Here is a 16,997-nt window from a genome sequence, read left to right on the forward strand (position 1 = left end):
ACAATTTCCCTATCTATAGTTTTTTCGTTCGAATGCCGAGTTCAGTGTTGCCAGAAAAAAAATTATTTTGGCAAAATCGATTAAATCTCTTCTAAAGAAAAGATTTTGCAAACTATAAATAGTTCTCGAAAATTGTCTCTAAAGATATTATTTAAAGTTTATATTTTTTAGTGAAAATAAACCCGTTATTTCGAAAAAAAAAACAATTTTCATTGTCAATGAAATATGGACGACGACGACTAATAAAACGACATTTATAAACTCTCCAATTCTAAGTTAGAAATAATAAATTAGAAAAACTTTTATATAAAATTTAAAAATCTGAAGATATAATAAGATTAAAAATGATAAAAAGATGAATTTTAGATAAAAAAAGTAAAAATTTAAAATTATAAGTTACGAATAACACGTTCAACAAAACATTAGAGAAAATTTCCATTCATATCAATATACTTGAAATGGAAATTTTCTCACCTTTATTTTATGAATTACTAACTCTTGATTTCATTAAGGAATACAGCTCTCGACCTAAATCTGTTGAACTTCTTTTGGAATTTATTTTATTTTATTTTAAAGAAAAGATTTATAGAAACCAGTACTTAAACAATTTAAGATACTACTTTTTCTTAACAAATATATTTAACTAACAAACCCCTTACTTATCTAATTTACCTAATATTTATTGCTTAAGTACTGGTTCATTAAAACATAAAAATACAGGGATGGAGGGTGGGGTTGAAAAACTTTTAAATAAAATTTAAAAATCTGAAAATATAATAAGATTAAAATTGATAAAAAGATGAATTTTAGATAAAAACAAGGTAAAAATATAAAAATTATAAGTTACAAATAATCACGTTCATTGCAAAACATTAGAGAAAATTTCCATTCATTTCAATATACTTGAAATACCAAGGAAATTTTCTCACCTTTATTTTATGAATTACTAACTCTTGATTTCATTAAGGAATACAGCTCTCGACCTAAATCTGTTGAACTTCTTTTGGAATTTATTTTATTTTATTTTAAAGAAAAGATTTATAGAAACCAGTACTTAAACAATTTAAGATACTACTTTTTCTTAACAAATATATTTAACTAACAAACCCCTTACTTATCTAATTTACCTAATATTTATTGCTTAAGTACTGGTTCATTAAAACATAAAAATACCAAAAACAGTAAGAAAAACATCCAAAAGAAGTCAAACCCAAAGAGAAGCACGAAAATCAGCTAAAATTTTTGATCGCAGATCCCAATCTATAACAGGATTTAGTAACCATGATTTCAAAGCAGGTGGCCAATCAGTTTTAACAGGTTTGCCAATATTGTCAATAAGATATTTGCCTTTAGGATCTGTTCTTGATAATGTATCCGCTATTAAAGCTGGCAAAGTTGACACTCTTGGAAGATGTTCCACATATAATTTAAAAGGTGTTGAACCAGCAATATGATTTATTACTGACACTATGAGACTGGTAAAAGGATCCTGACGAGATCTGCCATTGATAAAGGCCCAAACAACAGCAACATTATCCACCATACATACGACATGTTTATTATGTATCAACTTGTAGTTATGATAAATTGAAATAAGGACACCAACTGCTTCTAAAAAAGTTGTCTTGTTTCCAAACTTTTTTCCATCTTCATCGAATAACTGTAAAATAAACTTCTCTGGCCACATACATTGTCCAATGTAGAAAAAATCAGACATTTCACTATGAGGCATAACATAACCAACTGCGCCTATGCCTAATTCATGGTTACTTGTTTGAGAAGCACAACCTGCGCCATCTGTTACAAACACAATGGATTTTGCTGGAGGGCACTTATTCATATCAGATATAGGGAAACCATCTTTCAACTCCTCTAGAATATACAACCATTGATGTAAAAGATCAATTGTATCAGCGTCCAAGAACAGAGGTTCCATTTCATAGGAATTTTTTAAATCATCTATTACAGGAGTTCTAAAAAACTTTAAAACTGGACACATTTGAACAATAAAATTTATCATACCCAAAAGTTTCTGAAGTTCATTTTGTGAAACTTTTCCACCAGTTAGAATATCTGATATATAATTACTATACTTGATTCTTTTCTCTTCAGGAAGTGACCATGACATATTTATAGTATTAAAATAAATGCCTAAAATCACTCCTTCTTGATGGTATAAAAAAGCTTTGTCTGGTTTGTCTAACGGAGCTAATGGTAACTTGATTTTTTCAGCTAAATCCAAATAAACTTCAACAAACTTTTTATTCTCAGCTAATGTTTTGGTCATAACAATCTGATCATCTAATTGACGTTCTAAATACAATTCTATTGTTTCACTTTTAACTTTAACAATGTCAGAAAAACCTTTATGTAATCTGTCATAATTTGGTACAGCTGATCTTGCACCAAATACTTGTGAAGTTTCAAGAAAATATTTGTTTAACCAAAAAAAACCTTGCAAGAATAAATGATCAAAATGGGTTGGAACAAGTTTGTATGCACTCTGGTGATCAATTTTTGACAAATAAGCTCCTTTTCCAATAGAGTACAACTTTTTTGCCACCAAAGATGGACTAGACATCACTACTTTTGTCATTAAATTGTCTACTATTGCATCATTGAAACTTTTTCCTTCTGGTGCACTTAAATTTAAGATGGGTCTAAATTTGTCTGTTTGTTCAACAACAAACAAACTATTTATTCTAAGATTCACTATTGGTGGCTGATCAAAAGGTCCAGAAACATAACCTTTTTTTATCATGGTTACCAACTGATCAGTGAATTGACAACCAACTTTTTGTAAACCCATATTCTGTGCATTTGAATCAAAAAGAGGCTCTATACGGTCAAAATCAACTAGTGAATTTGCGCCATATCTTAAATCATTAATAGTTTGTAAAACTGATTCACGTTGAGGTAAAGACAATTTTTCTTTGATTTGTAAAAACTCACTTTCATAAGAATTAGCACAAATCGGAGTATTTGGACTATATCTGCCAGGTAACGGTCTAGAAGGAAATTTAACCCAAAAATCAGCATTTGGTTCATCATTATAATTTTCCAACAGAGGAATTTCAGTATTTTTTAAAGGCTTTGGTAATTTGATTAACTCTTTATTTACCGGAAAAAATCTCCTCTTCTTTAGCCAAGATTCCAAAACATCTCCAGGTAAACCCAAATGACTGAATTCAACATTTCCTTAAACATTCACATTGTCATTTTAAAACCAGCCCCCCAATAAAATTAATATTCCAAATTTTTTTCTGAAAATAAACACTATTATTATTGACAATTTCAAAATAATGATAAATATTATAAAATAAATCTATGGATTTATAAATATATATATATATATATTACTGGGATAAAAGACGACTATTAAAATCAATAAAACTCTTTAACTATAAAATAGTTAAATAAATAAAAACAGATTAAAATGGAATAATAAAATGCTTAATCTATAAAAAGATAAACATGTTTTAAAAATCTATCAAAAATAGATATCATAAAATACAAAAATAAAATCTGTATAAATGTATTAATTCTAAGCTCGATATAACATAAACAAATGAAAACTACCATAGCTAATAATAAAAGAAAAACTTAAACTCTTATTTATAAGCTAAAATAAACAAACAATAAATAAAATCAATTTTTTGGATGACTGCTGTTTTTATGTCCCTGGCCGCAAGGTCTACCATTTGGCATTTTAACATTACAAATATGAAGGTATTTATTCCCTCCATTTGTGTCGTGCACTTTCTAGACTTAGAATCAAAAGAGTTTTTGCAGTTTTTGTCAGAATTGAACACACGACAAATAGTTCTTACTGCAATGTAAGAAGCACCAGGTTCTGAAGGTGTCCAAGTTTCTTTGATAACCTGTTTCATTTTCCCATCAACATTTTTATTAACCACGGGAACCAGCTGAACAAAAGAACATTTTTGATTGAAAGTACAAAAACTTCGGAAATGAGCATCTAGCTCTGAAAATGACATATGCGGTTGTTTCTGAGAAAATCTGATTGCATTTGTTTGCAGTACGCTATCAGTGAACGAAGTACAAAAACTCCCTTGGTCTTCATTTGTATTGTATCCAAAAGAGTTAGGAATATCTTTTAACCAATCATGTACTAGAAAAAAATTCCACAGAGGTTGAAGAGATTTGTCCCAAGGAACAACTCTGTCCTTCGCAACATATAAACCAAAAAATGCAGCCTTGAAATTTCTAATATTTTCAATGTCTTCTAAGTAAAGAGAAGTTAAAACAGTTTGATTTCCACTCTCATCTCGCACCACATTTAAACTTGATAATCCACCATTTGTTTTCTTTACATTTTCAGGGGAAAACATTTTTACAGAGAGAATTGTGGAATCCGGTTTATGAAGCTCTTCAAAACCCTTCATTGATATCTTATTTGTCAAATCCAGCCTAGATAGATCATAGGTATTAATGGGAAGTAACTCTTTGTCATCATAAAAATGAGCCGCTTTAACAAACATTTCTTCAGAGCTTATAGTTGGACAGCGATCAAATCTCAATGGATGAAGTTTATCTTTAAGATTATCCATAGTATTATTATCCCATGACTTGACAGTGTGTATTTTAATAGCATTATCCTTTAACTTGGTTTCTAGTGTAGAAGGTTTCTTAATCACTTTACTCTTTGCCTTACAGTTTTCAATAGCCAATTCACCTATTGTTAAAGTGATCGCGAATTTAATTTTTTAAAATGCATTTTCGTTTACCTTTTCGTATTTTTAAAGTAATTTTCAAAGTATAATGCCTTAAAAGTTTAACTAAGTTAGAAAAAAATCAGTTTAAAATGCCAAGAGTATTTCCACATGAAAATAATGTTAAAATTTGAGAATCAATTAAACTAAGAGAAAATTAGCCATTTCTTCGCTTGCAGATAAAAACAAAAAAAATGATACTTAGAAAATATTTTTGTAATATATCTTTATTAATATTTGTCTTCGAACTTTCTTTAAAATGTAATGAAAAAGTCTGGTTTATTTAATAAAATCATTAACCAAATACCGCTGTGTTTATGCAGATATAGTGACAAAAGAAAAATTGTTTAAATCTCTAGAATCAATAACATTTAAGAATTAAATTGTTTAAAAACCAATGATCTATTATATTTGCTATACATTTACAGCAAAAAGTTCAGTCATTTTAATAAAATATTTTCATTAAAATGAGCATTCTTTTGTTCTCCCGATCATCGGAAACAAACCAAATTTTCCCAACAAATTTTACTACATTTAATCCCTAGATATCCAAAATATATTTTTTTTATTTAAATTTTTGTAAAACCTAAAATTTATATCTTTATAATTCTAATAAATGTTTTTCACTTGTTTTTGACAAAACTTTAATTTTAAAAGAAAATTGAGATATAAAATGAAAATCCAGGGCCCAAGGACTTTATTTACATTATAAACCATATGGGCGTTTGTTATTGTTTGTATTTGTTCAATCTGATTTCACACGCGTCAGCAATAGGTTGAAAATTTGTGTAAAAACATTTCAAGGCTTACTAGCTTAAGTTTTAAAATAAAATTGCTTAAAACTGTCCCTGGGCCTGTGTTAAACTTCCCTTCAAAGGAGAACTTAAAATAGGTTTAATAAAAATGTATAAGCTTTCGACAAAAAAAACTTATTTCTTATTTAGTAGGATTGTTATAATATAAAATGATGGTTGTTTGCAATGTATTCTTTTACCACGGCTTCTAAGTAAACTTTTTATGATACTCTGTATAAATAACGGGAGAATGTATTCTATAACCCTAAGTACACTTTTACAAGAAAATGCTGAAACCAATTACGTCAAAACGAGATATTTGTGGGGGAGAGTGCGTGTAAAGGGATGACACATAAAACTTTAAATAAACATTCAATATTTAACAAAACTACAATTTGATTTTAGAAACAAAATGAAAATGTACGACGTTTTAGCCATGAATGTGAATCCCTTTTGAGGTACATTTTTGTTGATTAATCATATCAAATTAATTAACTATTTACGTTGCGCATCTGACATAGCAGCAGTGGGAACTATTTTTAATGTCTTTAGTTATTTCGCAGTGTCGGACCGAGATTTGAACCTATTACCTTCTCAACGACGAGCAGTTGCGCTACGTGTTGAGCCACGGTTGCGGGTTATTTACGTCAAACATGTTTAAAATGAATTGACAAAACCTCTTATTTAGTGGCGTGCACAGGCTTTTTTTTAGGTTCTGAGCTTATTTTTAGAGATATTGAGATGATTTTTTTTCAGAAAACTTTTTAACATAACCAAACTAAGTAATCATTACAAATTTCATTTTGGGACTTTCCTTCTAGTGACTAGTGGAGCAAAAGACCCCCAAATACTAAAACTTTGAGTTTTGAGCTTATATTTAAATATATCAACCTGTTTTTTTAAATAAACTTTTCCAACATAACCGTACTAAGTAATCATTACAAATTTCATTTTGAGACTTTCCTTCTAGGGGCTAGTGGAGCAAATACCCCCAAACACTAAAAATTTAGGTTCTGAGCTTATTTTTAGAGATATTGAGATGATTTTTCTTCAGAAACCTTTTTAAAAATAACCAAACTAAGTAATCATTACAGATTTCATCTCAATATCTCTAAAAATAAGCTCAGAACCAAAATTTTTAGTGTTTGGGGGAGTCTTTTGCCCCACTAGCCCCTAGAGGGAAAGTCCCAAAATTCAATTTTCAGACCATTGTCAAGGAGGGGAGGTGTATCCGTCCACCTTAGTTTTTTCAGGGAGTGTATCCATCCAACTTTATTTAAAATCGGCCCAAAATTGACATTTATGTTGTTTTCAAACTATATAAATAATATTATTTTTTTTTGTTTAGATGATGTCGTTGACTGTGATTTCATAAAACAAACAGAAGCTTATTATTCAAAATCTAGAAGAAATAAAAACACAGTGAGAAGTTGGAAGTGTCACTTTTTGAAAAACAAACTTTTACATCTTACATTTCTTAGTTTCAAGTAGCAATTGCATGCCTATGCTTTCGGGAAATTTTGAATTTTATTAAATCATTAAATTCATTTATGAACGAGAGCAATTAATTTTAAGCACATTTCTTTTTCAGTTAAATATACTAGGTTTCTTTTCAATATAGGTAAAAGAGGGGGGGGGGGAATGTGGTGACTCATACCATGACCGCCGCTGTTTTTTTTAAAGATACCAAAAAAAATGATCCCTAACAAAAAAAATTTGGCGAGCTTCGCGCGCAATTTCCCTACTAAATATTTCATAATTAGCTAGGTACCTTTATATAATTATTAAATTACTCCCCAAAAAAAATTTTAACCTGGGGGTAAGTTTTTTTTGTAGGGGGGGTTGAAAATATTTACCCCTGCCATCAGATTTCAGCGGGGGGTAATTACCCCCCTCCCCAAGAAAATTTTACCACCATGGTAAAAATTTTGGGGGGGGGGGGGTAAATAAATTTTGCGGAACGCTCCGCGCACAATTAATTCCCCCCCCCCCCCAAACCAAATTACCCTCCTTACAAAATATTTACCACCCCAAAATAAAAAAGCTTGGACGCCCCTGCAAATATCTCTAAAACTAAGGGAGTAGCACCCAAAATAAAATTACTGGTATGTCGTGGCATGAGTAACCACATTCCCCCCCCCCCCCTTTAACAAAACAAGGATGACAACATATATAAAAGCGAAGCTCAAAAATAAACGTTAACATTAATATGTCAGTTTCAGTACTTTAAGAGCAAGTTATTAATTGTATGTATAGAACATACTTACATTTTTATGACTGGACTGTAAAGAACCTCCTCTTAAAACGCTGTACCTTGTTGTCATGGGAATTGTTAATTCAAAAATCAGAAAATAATTATTTAAATTAATAAGCTTTTTTGTTTGTAGCAAATAATCTTGGTCCTTTTTACAATAAAGCTTTTTATAGGGCTCGGGATGGTTTTTGGCTATTTTATTATTGTAAAAAGTCTGGATATGGTTTATGGCATTAGACTATTTTTTGGCCCACAAACATATATTGTTGCCAAAAAAAATGTTCCCAAAATTACATATTTTTATTGGACATATTATGTTTCTGGTAAGGATAATCTGAATCATACCTTACAGTTAAAGGAATCATCATGGCAATTCTCAATCAATAAGACAATTATTACATGCCTAAATGAACTATAAGATGCTAAGAGCTATCCATTACAAAAAGCTTCGTTATTGAAAATTTTAAAAAAAGTTTACACTAAAGATGATTTAATTCTTTGATACTAACTTTTGTGATTTATTTGTTATAGATGTATTATGTACTTATATTGGTTGATATTTTGCAGAGATTTATGTATACATATTGAACTAAGCAAAACTAAATATATCATCATTTTTTACTTTGTTAAGCCTATATGTTATTAACTAGCGGCTACGCCCCCTAGAGGCCTCTAGTGGCACTTTAGATGTTTTTGTTTGTTAAAGTCTCCATGTTACCTCTTTATTCTTAAGTCTCCCATGTTTGCTATATTTTTTATATTAATGTTGTAATTCGTGTCATTCTATCTATTTAAAACATTAATGCAATGTTAAATGGCTTTCATCATATTTTTTTTGTTCTATTTTTATCGTAGTTTTTTAAATCTAATTTTTATCTCCAGAAACAATATCAGTACTTATATATAAATAAGTTTTAAAACACTTTACAGTAAAAACTAATTTCTCAAAATTTCTATGGATTTGATCTTACTTTTAATTTCACCTGAAAATATCATTGAATGACTCCTTTAAATTTTGTAAACCCTAAGCTTTTGTAATTGATTATGTTTGTATTTTTAGTGAAGATTAAAATTCCTTTTATATACATATATATTGCGTTTTTGTGTTTTGATCAATAAAATACTTAATTTGGAAAAGATTTTCTTGGTCTATACATTCTATACGTCAAGTTTAATATGTTGGATTAAACCTATCCAACTTCTATCTTATTAGACGTTAATAATAAGGATGAAAATGTCCATAAGCAGCATAGGAAAACAAGGCCGGATGAACATCCATAAAAGTGAAGCTCTAAAAATCACAAGGAAGGAAAAACGAACAATAACTCTGTAAGAACTTTCTAAACAGAACATCAATTGCTAAGACTAAACAAAATATTTCCTAAAGGAGGAATTCCGTAAAGGTGTGTGTTTTAGAACATTAAAATAGGAGTAGAACTCAATTTGGCATTGTAGTTGCTATAATGCGGCTTAAAGTGGATTTTAAAAAAAACGGCGGTGGAATCACTACTCCTGCCGAAAACTGCAAAAAAAAATCCGCATTTCTCGCCAAATTAGACAATTTTGAATCATTTGTGACAAACTTTTATTTGATAGAGTTGGGACATGTTTCTAAAATTAAAATCAAAGAAATCACAAGTGTCCAGAGCAAATAAAAGGTCAGCTATTTTAGAAAATAATAAGATTGTCTTAAAGAGAGGGGTAGGTGTCTGGTAAAATCCTTTAAGGTTATGTGTTATAAGTTAAAAACAGTAGTAGAACGATAAAAATGTATGTTAACTTTTAAAAAAAAAAATTGTCTATAGTTCTCTTCAATAAGAAATACACATACTTTGTGAATATTATCGTTCTACTACTATTTTGAAGTCTTAAAACACACACCTTTACGGATTCTACCAGAAACCTACCCCTCTCTTATTCAAATTTGGGTAATTTAGCAAGAAAAAGGAAACAAAAATTTTGTAGGGCATACTGTTTTTTTTGCCGCCAGCAAAGGTTTTGCCGCCATTTCTTTACAGTTTTATATAGTACCATATTAGAGCAACTGTCATAACAAATTTTAGAGTTCTACTCCTATTTTAAAGTCTTAAAACACACACCTTTACGGAATTTAGTGAAAAATAAAGACTTTTTAGTAAAGATTATATAGTTGCTACGCTTTTTAGATTGTACCTAACGGTTATAGGAATCGTCATGCAAACTTTGAAATCAATAGGACAATTCTAACATGAGTAGATAAACGAAGAACAGAGATTACTGTCATGGACAGGCGGACAAACCCTAATTATAGAAAAGCTTCGCCTATCTGAAATAAATTATACATAAATTTTTAGCAAAATTTCGTGAATCCTATTACATATAGTAGTCAGGTTTTGTTGTCTATTGCAAGGGATCTCACTAACCACTGAACAGATTTGGTTCTCCTTTACAATTTAGCTTCTCGTAGGTCCTGGGATGGCTTATAACTTTTTTGGAGGAGTGTACTACCACCCACCAAAGATAAATCGCTCCTAGAAAAAATGACAACCAACCAAATATTTTTTTTTAATTTTCATGAAAATTAGTGGAGGGGGTAGACTAATCCTAACTCTCCACAAGGGCCCCTAGAGGCCTCTAGGCATAGCTGCTAGTACAAGGTAAAATGATAGGACAAACTTTAATTTTAAGGATTTGATTACAGATTCCTTGCTTATGTCCTGTCTTTTTATAAATTTTATAAATAGAATAGGTAATTATATCACAAAAAAGTTGTTGTCAAAAAAGTTTTATATCAGCATGTAAGGACTTTCTGGTAACAATTAGAGAGTTTTTATGCTTCCTAAAACGTACCTAACTGATATAGGAGTCAGCATGCAAAGTTTTAAATCAACAGGACAGTTATGACATACCTAAATTTATTAAAAGAGCTAACCATTACAGACAAACAGATGGAGTGACTCTAAATATAGAAAAGCTTCGCTTTGTTTCTTTTTAAAACAGTATAAACTATCTCCACATGTCAAAGGAATCTTCACTGCAAATTTTTGATGAAACTTCAATGGCAGGCGAGAAAATCCCATTCCCACAATGAAGTAATGGACAGACAAATTATAAATTAGCTTTGCTACTTCTAAAATCTAATAATAATAAGCAAACAGCATAAGGAAATATTTAATAATCAAAAAAAGGGATAGTTCCACGAAATTTATTTTTTTAAATCATTGAACTTGTACTTACAAGAGGTAAAACTGTTAAGACTGTTAACTAATCCCTTAAACAAAAATGGACATTTCTTATTATAGAGTAACTTTACTACTTAAAATTATACATCATAAAAAGTAAATATCATAAAAAAAGTCAATCTGTTAAAAGTATTTATATTTTAATTTCAACTAGAACAATACCTAGTAAAGACATTTAAACTCTTATTTTTCGAAATTTTCAAAAATACAATAAATATTATTAATTTTTTTATTTCTTTTTCTTGTTCTCATCAAGGGTTGTTAACTTCTCAACATCTGAAAAAAATTAATAATGAAGATTTCTATACATGTCTGTTTGAAAAGATCTCGCTAACCGATAAAGGATTCTTTTTAAATCGAAGCTTATAAAAAGTCCAGGGAAGGTTATATTCAATAACTGCCTAGAATTACTGGAAATTATATACTCATATTTATTAGAAACCGATTAATATCCTGTGGAAAAGAACCGGCTCTCATCCATACTAAAAATATGAGTATGGAGATTCTTTAATTACTCCTAGGTAAATTTCTTCCTAGCTAATCTAGCGGGGCTAATCTAACCTTTGCTTAACATTCATAAAATTTAATATACTTTTATGTAATGAAGGATATTTCATGTTTTTAAAGTTAAAAATCATTATTATATACCTAAAGGGTGAGCAAAAAAATGCGTAGATTTTTAAAATTCAAATTGCGCGGCTTGTGTTAATAGTAGAAAAATGTTACGCATACCACTAGAACCGCTATGAAGTCTATTTTTTAGAAATATAAGAACGATTCCTCTGCTACGTATAGTTAGGGAGCTACGTGTTAAAATGTCCCAACTGACTTAAAACTTGACTTGCGAGTATATTAGTAAATATTAGACAATAATTCTTGCAAAAAGACGTGCGTACATTTTTAAAATTCAAATTGCGCGGCTTGTGTTAATGGTAGAAAAATGTTACGCATACCGTAAGAACCGCTATGAACTGTATTTATTGGAAATATAAGAACGGTTCCTGTGCTACAAATAATCTAGGAGCTAGGTGGTAAAATGTCCCAAAATTTACTTGCAAGTCAAGTTTTAAGTCAGTTGGGACATTTTAACATGTAGCTCCCTAACTATACGTAGCAGAGGAATTGTTCTTATATTTCCAAAAATAGACCTCTTATCGGTTCTAATGGTATGCGTAACATTTTTCTACTATTAACACAAGCCGCGCAATTTGAATTTTAAAAATCTACGCATTTTTTTTTTGCTCACCCTTTATGATATTCATTTATCATTAGCTTCCCCCCCCCCCCCCCCCCACCAAATAATGGAGTGACAACATCCATAAAAGCGAAGTTCTGAAACTGTAGGACAAACAAACATTTACACTTGTAGAGTGTAAGAACTGAATAATCAGAATATATATGTAAAAAAGTTGAAAATTTTTTTTTAAAAATACTGCTTAAATACAGGATAATGTTTAAGGATCATAAAAATTATGTGATATAATAGCCTAAATAACATGCCTAAATTAACGAAAAGAGCTATCTGTTACGGACGGGGCCCTGATTATAGAAAAGCTTTGCTTTTAAGAGGGTGATTGGTTAATAAAATTGGGTTTGGTTAATAACTTACCTGTAGTTGTTGTTGCTGAGCCATCATACTTTGTTGTTGAATCTGCATTTATTTCCTTAACTGTACCTCTGGCTCCTAAGAAATTAAAATGATTTATCCTTTTATATAAAGTATTAAGAGTTTTAAAAGCGAAGCTTTTCTATAATTAGGGCCAGTCCGTCCGTACGTCCGTCCGTCCGTCCGTAATGGATAGCTTTTTTCGTTAATTTAGGCATGTTAGAATTGTCCTATCGATTTCAAACTTTACATGGTGATTCCTTTAGTAATTAGGTACGCTTTAGAAAGCGTAGCAACTCAATAATCATTACCACAATGCCCGTACATCCATTTTAAACATGTCGTTTTTTTACTTTTTAACAACAAATTTTGATGTGATCTAATCATCCGATTGATCTGATTTTTGGTATATTAATTCCTGGGACAACAAAGTATAATGTTATAAGCAAAACAACTCTATAATCAAGTCCTAAAAATGTAAGTATGTCCATAAACATCCTGTATCCAGTAGTTTTTCAACAAATTTAATTACAATTTTGGTTCGACTCTTGTACATTTATATTCTGATTATTTAGATCTGACACTATACAAATGTTAATGTCCGTTTGTCCTACCATTTCAGTGCTTCGCTTTTAAGGATGTTGTCATCCTTGTTATGTCTGTAACTTAAGATGTCAATAAATACTTTCAAGGAGGCTTCACATAGTCCTTGGGATGGTTTTAGGGTTTTTCTGCCCTTCCCTACTCCTTCAAATGTAAAGCCCCTAGAGGCTAGGGGCACAGCCACTGGTCTTTGTGTGTGTTTGTATCAAAGAATCTTGTATACTGCTAAACCTATTCTAGTTCTCCTTTATTGTAAAGCTTGGCAAAGGTCATAGGAAGGTTTTAACCATTTTGAAGGTTTGAGTAAAAGGAAAAAATGACCCTCATGAAAAAAAAATCTTGTCAAGATCTTGCTTACTACTGAACCGATAGAGTTAAAGTTGACAGATATATAACAGCATTTTGAATTCAGAAATTTTATTAATACCAACCTTTAACAGTTTTTGAATAAACAGACTTCTGTCTTGCGGGTTCATGTTTAGCAGCTTCTGTTTTTGATGTTGAGTGAGCTGAATGGTATGCCTCTGAAGCTGGACAGTCTGGCCCCATTGACCAGTTGGGTTAGGTATTATCAGTCCCCTATAAAAAAAATAGTATTCATCTTAACAATCCTTAATTTAAGAATAGTTATTTCTCGCATCGTATTATAAACGGCTTTCCGCGGATATAGAATGTACAATTATAAGATTAAAACTAGTTTTATTAGCCCCGTGGTGCTGAAGGCACCGGCTAAAAAAGCTAGTTTAAATCTTATGATTGTACATTTCTATATTCGTAGAAAACTGGATATAATACATTCGTAGAAAACTGGATATAATACGATGCTAGAAATAGTTTTTTCGTATGGATGAGAACCGGTTCCTATCCACCGGAATCGAATGAATACGAGAAAAATAATTACCACTATTGGTATTTTTATGTACAAATCCTCTAGAATACAGGTTAAGGCAATGACCGATCAATTGATGTACCTTCCAATGCTTATCCACAAAAGGGGGGGGGGGGGGGGGGGTTAATGCAACCATCTCGTAATCAGTGATTAAATGGCACTTAGAATTTGAATTTTGATTTGTTTTCCCTAAATCGAACAAAAAGTTGAAAAAGTAACGGCTAACGGCTGGCGGCTCAGCCAGTTAGCCAATTTTTACCAATCTTAAGAGCATCTTAGTCACGAAACCTATCTCCACATCATACATTTTGTCTCTCAAAAACCTTATCAAACGTTTCTAGCCGGTAGCTGTTGGTACTAGAAATTTAAAAAATGGTTATTGCTATCATTTAACATGAATTAAACCGAAAATATGTTTTAAAAAGTTGATTCCTATGTAATTAATGATGAATTTGCCCTGAAAATAGGCAAAAAAAACGGCTAAACGGCTGAGTCGCCAGCTGTTTCTTTTCCAACTTTTTGTTTAATTTAGGGAAAATAGACCAAGGATTACTCATGAAAAATTTCAGATTGAAATTCGAATTCTAAGTGCCATTTAATCATTGATTACGAGATGGTTGCATTAAACCCCCCCCCCCCCTTATCTCTTCTTTAGATTACAATTAGTGGTTAAAACGACATATAACTTGAACCAGTCATTCAATAAAATTACCTAAGGTGATTGAGCTAACGAATAGAAAAACATTGTTATAAAACTTTGGGAACTAATGTAATGAAAAGCCCAATGTCCACTCCCTCCCTGTCTAGAATAAGATTCAGTGACGGGCCCTAATTATAGAAAAGTTATGCTTTTAAAAATCTTTACGCATAACATCTATAGGTATAATCGTTACGTAAGTAAGTGTACATATAAACAAATTACAATTACAAATTACAAATAACTCAAATTACCAGGTAAATTATATGTGTAAAAAATGATGAGAACGCTCTCATTCATTGCAAGAAAAATTTTGGTACTTAAAGATTATCTTTATTGGCTGGTAAAAATATGCAGTGTCCAAACTTTTCCATGTAATTGAGATGCACATTAGATCATTTTCCATACTTTTAATTTAATAAATCTTTATAAGTTGATAAAAGATAAAAGCAATGAACAAATGCATCCCTTGAAATTATGTATATTATAATAAAATTACCTTTAAACAAGATTTTACTATTCTTTGTTTGACATATTTGCATTTTAATCTATGTTTAAAGGCATAATTATTTCAATCTACACTCGACAAACAGACTGGGCTGGCTACAGCTGTGCGTTTGTTTTGTTTTGTTTTGTTACACACACAAATATGCTTTCCTTCTCCCTTTCTCAATGGTGCCGAGATTTCTCAATATTATGTATTCTATCAAAATATTAACTAATTGCATTTATTTAATTTGTTAGTGGTTATATTATTTAATCATATGTTTACAAAGCAAATAACTGACTTCAAATGATTTTTAACATCATATATCTATGGATATGTAGATATTTTTAAAAATATTAAAATAAATGAAAAATTGAAAATCCAGGGTCCATAATCAAAAATGTTATTTGGCATTTTTTTCCATATATGGATATATTTTTACGATCATCGGGAGAATTTTTAATCACCCCTAGAAAGCTATATACAACCTATTTTGGTTAGTTTAATATGTATGTAACAAAACCTTACATATTTTACTATGTATCCACGAGTAAACTTCAAGAAAAATAAGTGTCATTTGTCAATTAGATAGGTTTTAAGATATGTATAATAAAACACACAAAAAACATCAATGTTTTAATGTGTGAAAATTAATTTTTTAAAATTTTGATAATTTTTTAAATGTGAAGTATATAAGACTTAATTCTTTTAAAAATACTCTTAAAAAACATTAATCTGTAACATATATCAACTATTTTCCAGCTTCGTGATCACTTTAAGTAAAAATAGCACTCAGGGATTGGACCTTCACCTGGAGCTAAATCAGGAAAAATGGTTCGGAATTCTGATGCTGACATTGTTGTATCCATAAGAACATCAGATCTTTTATAGTTCATTCTGTTGTTATTAACAAAATTTGAAGTATTTTGAATAACAGAGTTTGACGGCAAATTTAAGAAATGACTATTGTTTGATTGTGATTGAAGATTGCTGCTTGAACAAGCATAACTTTGATAGGTTGGACCGGAAGGTAAATAAACAGGAGCTTTTTCAGTAGACTAGTTGAAAATTTATAATAATGTTATGAAAATGTAAATAAAATACTTAGTTACATAAAATATAAACTCCTTTCTTTTTGATTAAAACCTATTTAATTTATGTATGACTTATTTAAAGAAGATAAAAAAAAAATAAAATAAAATTATCTCATTTTTAAATATTTAAAAGAAAATAGAAATCATTGATCAAAACTATAAAATTTAATTTTACAGAACAAAATAACATTATTATTAATCTATCCTGTGAATTTAGAGTATGATAAACACGACCTTGTCTTCTCAATTGACTTGTTCCATTACTGTTACTTAAACCTCCATTACTACTTTGATAAAACCCATCAAAAGAATAGTTATCAGTAACTGTTTGTGTTGATGGAGGAGGTGGAGGTGGACAAGATTCCTGACTTTTAGTTGGCAATGGTGGATTAGTGCTCTGTAAATGTAGCGAGATTACTGATGGAACACTTGAAATAGCTGAGTTTCCAGTAATTTGATGACCCAATTGATCACTTATTTCTAATTCTGCTGTATTTACAAGATTATTAAATTGATCTGTAGATAATTGATCTGGATTGACTAGGCTGTAGCCGGGTGGTAATTCTAAAATTAAAAGTTACTTAATAAAAAAAGAAACTTTTTTCTTAAAAACTTTACA

At 30.3% G+C, this 16,997-nt stretch overlaps 3 long non-coding RNA genes across 3 annotated transcripts; 1 reads left to right on the forward strand and 2 right to left on the reverse strand.

Annotated features, from left to right (window-relative positions):
• Positions 1 to 766: 766 nt before the first annotated feature.
• LOC145312124 (uncharacterized) lies at positions 767 to 3,259 on the reverse strand. The gene is made up of 2 exons (XR_013876908.1): positions 1,211 to 3,259; positions 767 to 989 (listed from the first exon to the last, which is right to left on the reverse strand). It is a non-coding gene; the product is annotated as an uncharacterized LOC145312124 (long non-coding RNA).
• A 2,642-nt stretch (positions 3,260 to 5,901) lies between these two features.
• On the forward strand, positions 5,902 to 6,945 carry LOC145312141 (uncharacterized). Its single transcript, XR_013876921.1, has 2 exons — positions 5,902 to 5,985; positions 6,876 to 6,945. It is a non-coding gene; the product is annotated as an uncharacterized LOC145312141 (long non-coding RNA).
• Positions 6,946 to 11,121: 4,176 nt separating this feature from the next.
• On the reverse strand, positions 11,122 to 15,440 carry LOC145312125 (uncharacterized). The gene is made up of 4 exons (XR_013876909.1): positions 15,297 to 15,440; positions 13,643 to 13,790; positions 12,612 to 12,686; positions 11,122 to 11,278 (listed from the first exon to the last, which is right to left on the reverse strand). It is a non-coding gene; the product is annotated as an uncharacterized LOC145312125 (long non-coding RNA).
• Positions 15,441 to 16,997: the final 1,557 nt, after the last annotated feature.

The sequence above is a fragment of the Acartia tonsa genome, chromosome 2 (assembly GCF_053477335.1).
Source record: "Acartia tonsa isolate MP-2025a chromosome 2, ASM5347733v1, whole genome shotgun sequence".
Lineage (NCBI taxonomy): Eukaryota > Metazoa > Arthropoda > Copepoda > Calanoida > Acartiidae > Acartia > Acartia tonsa.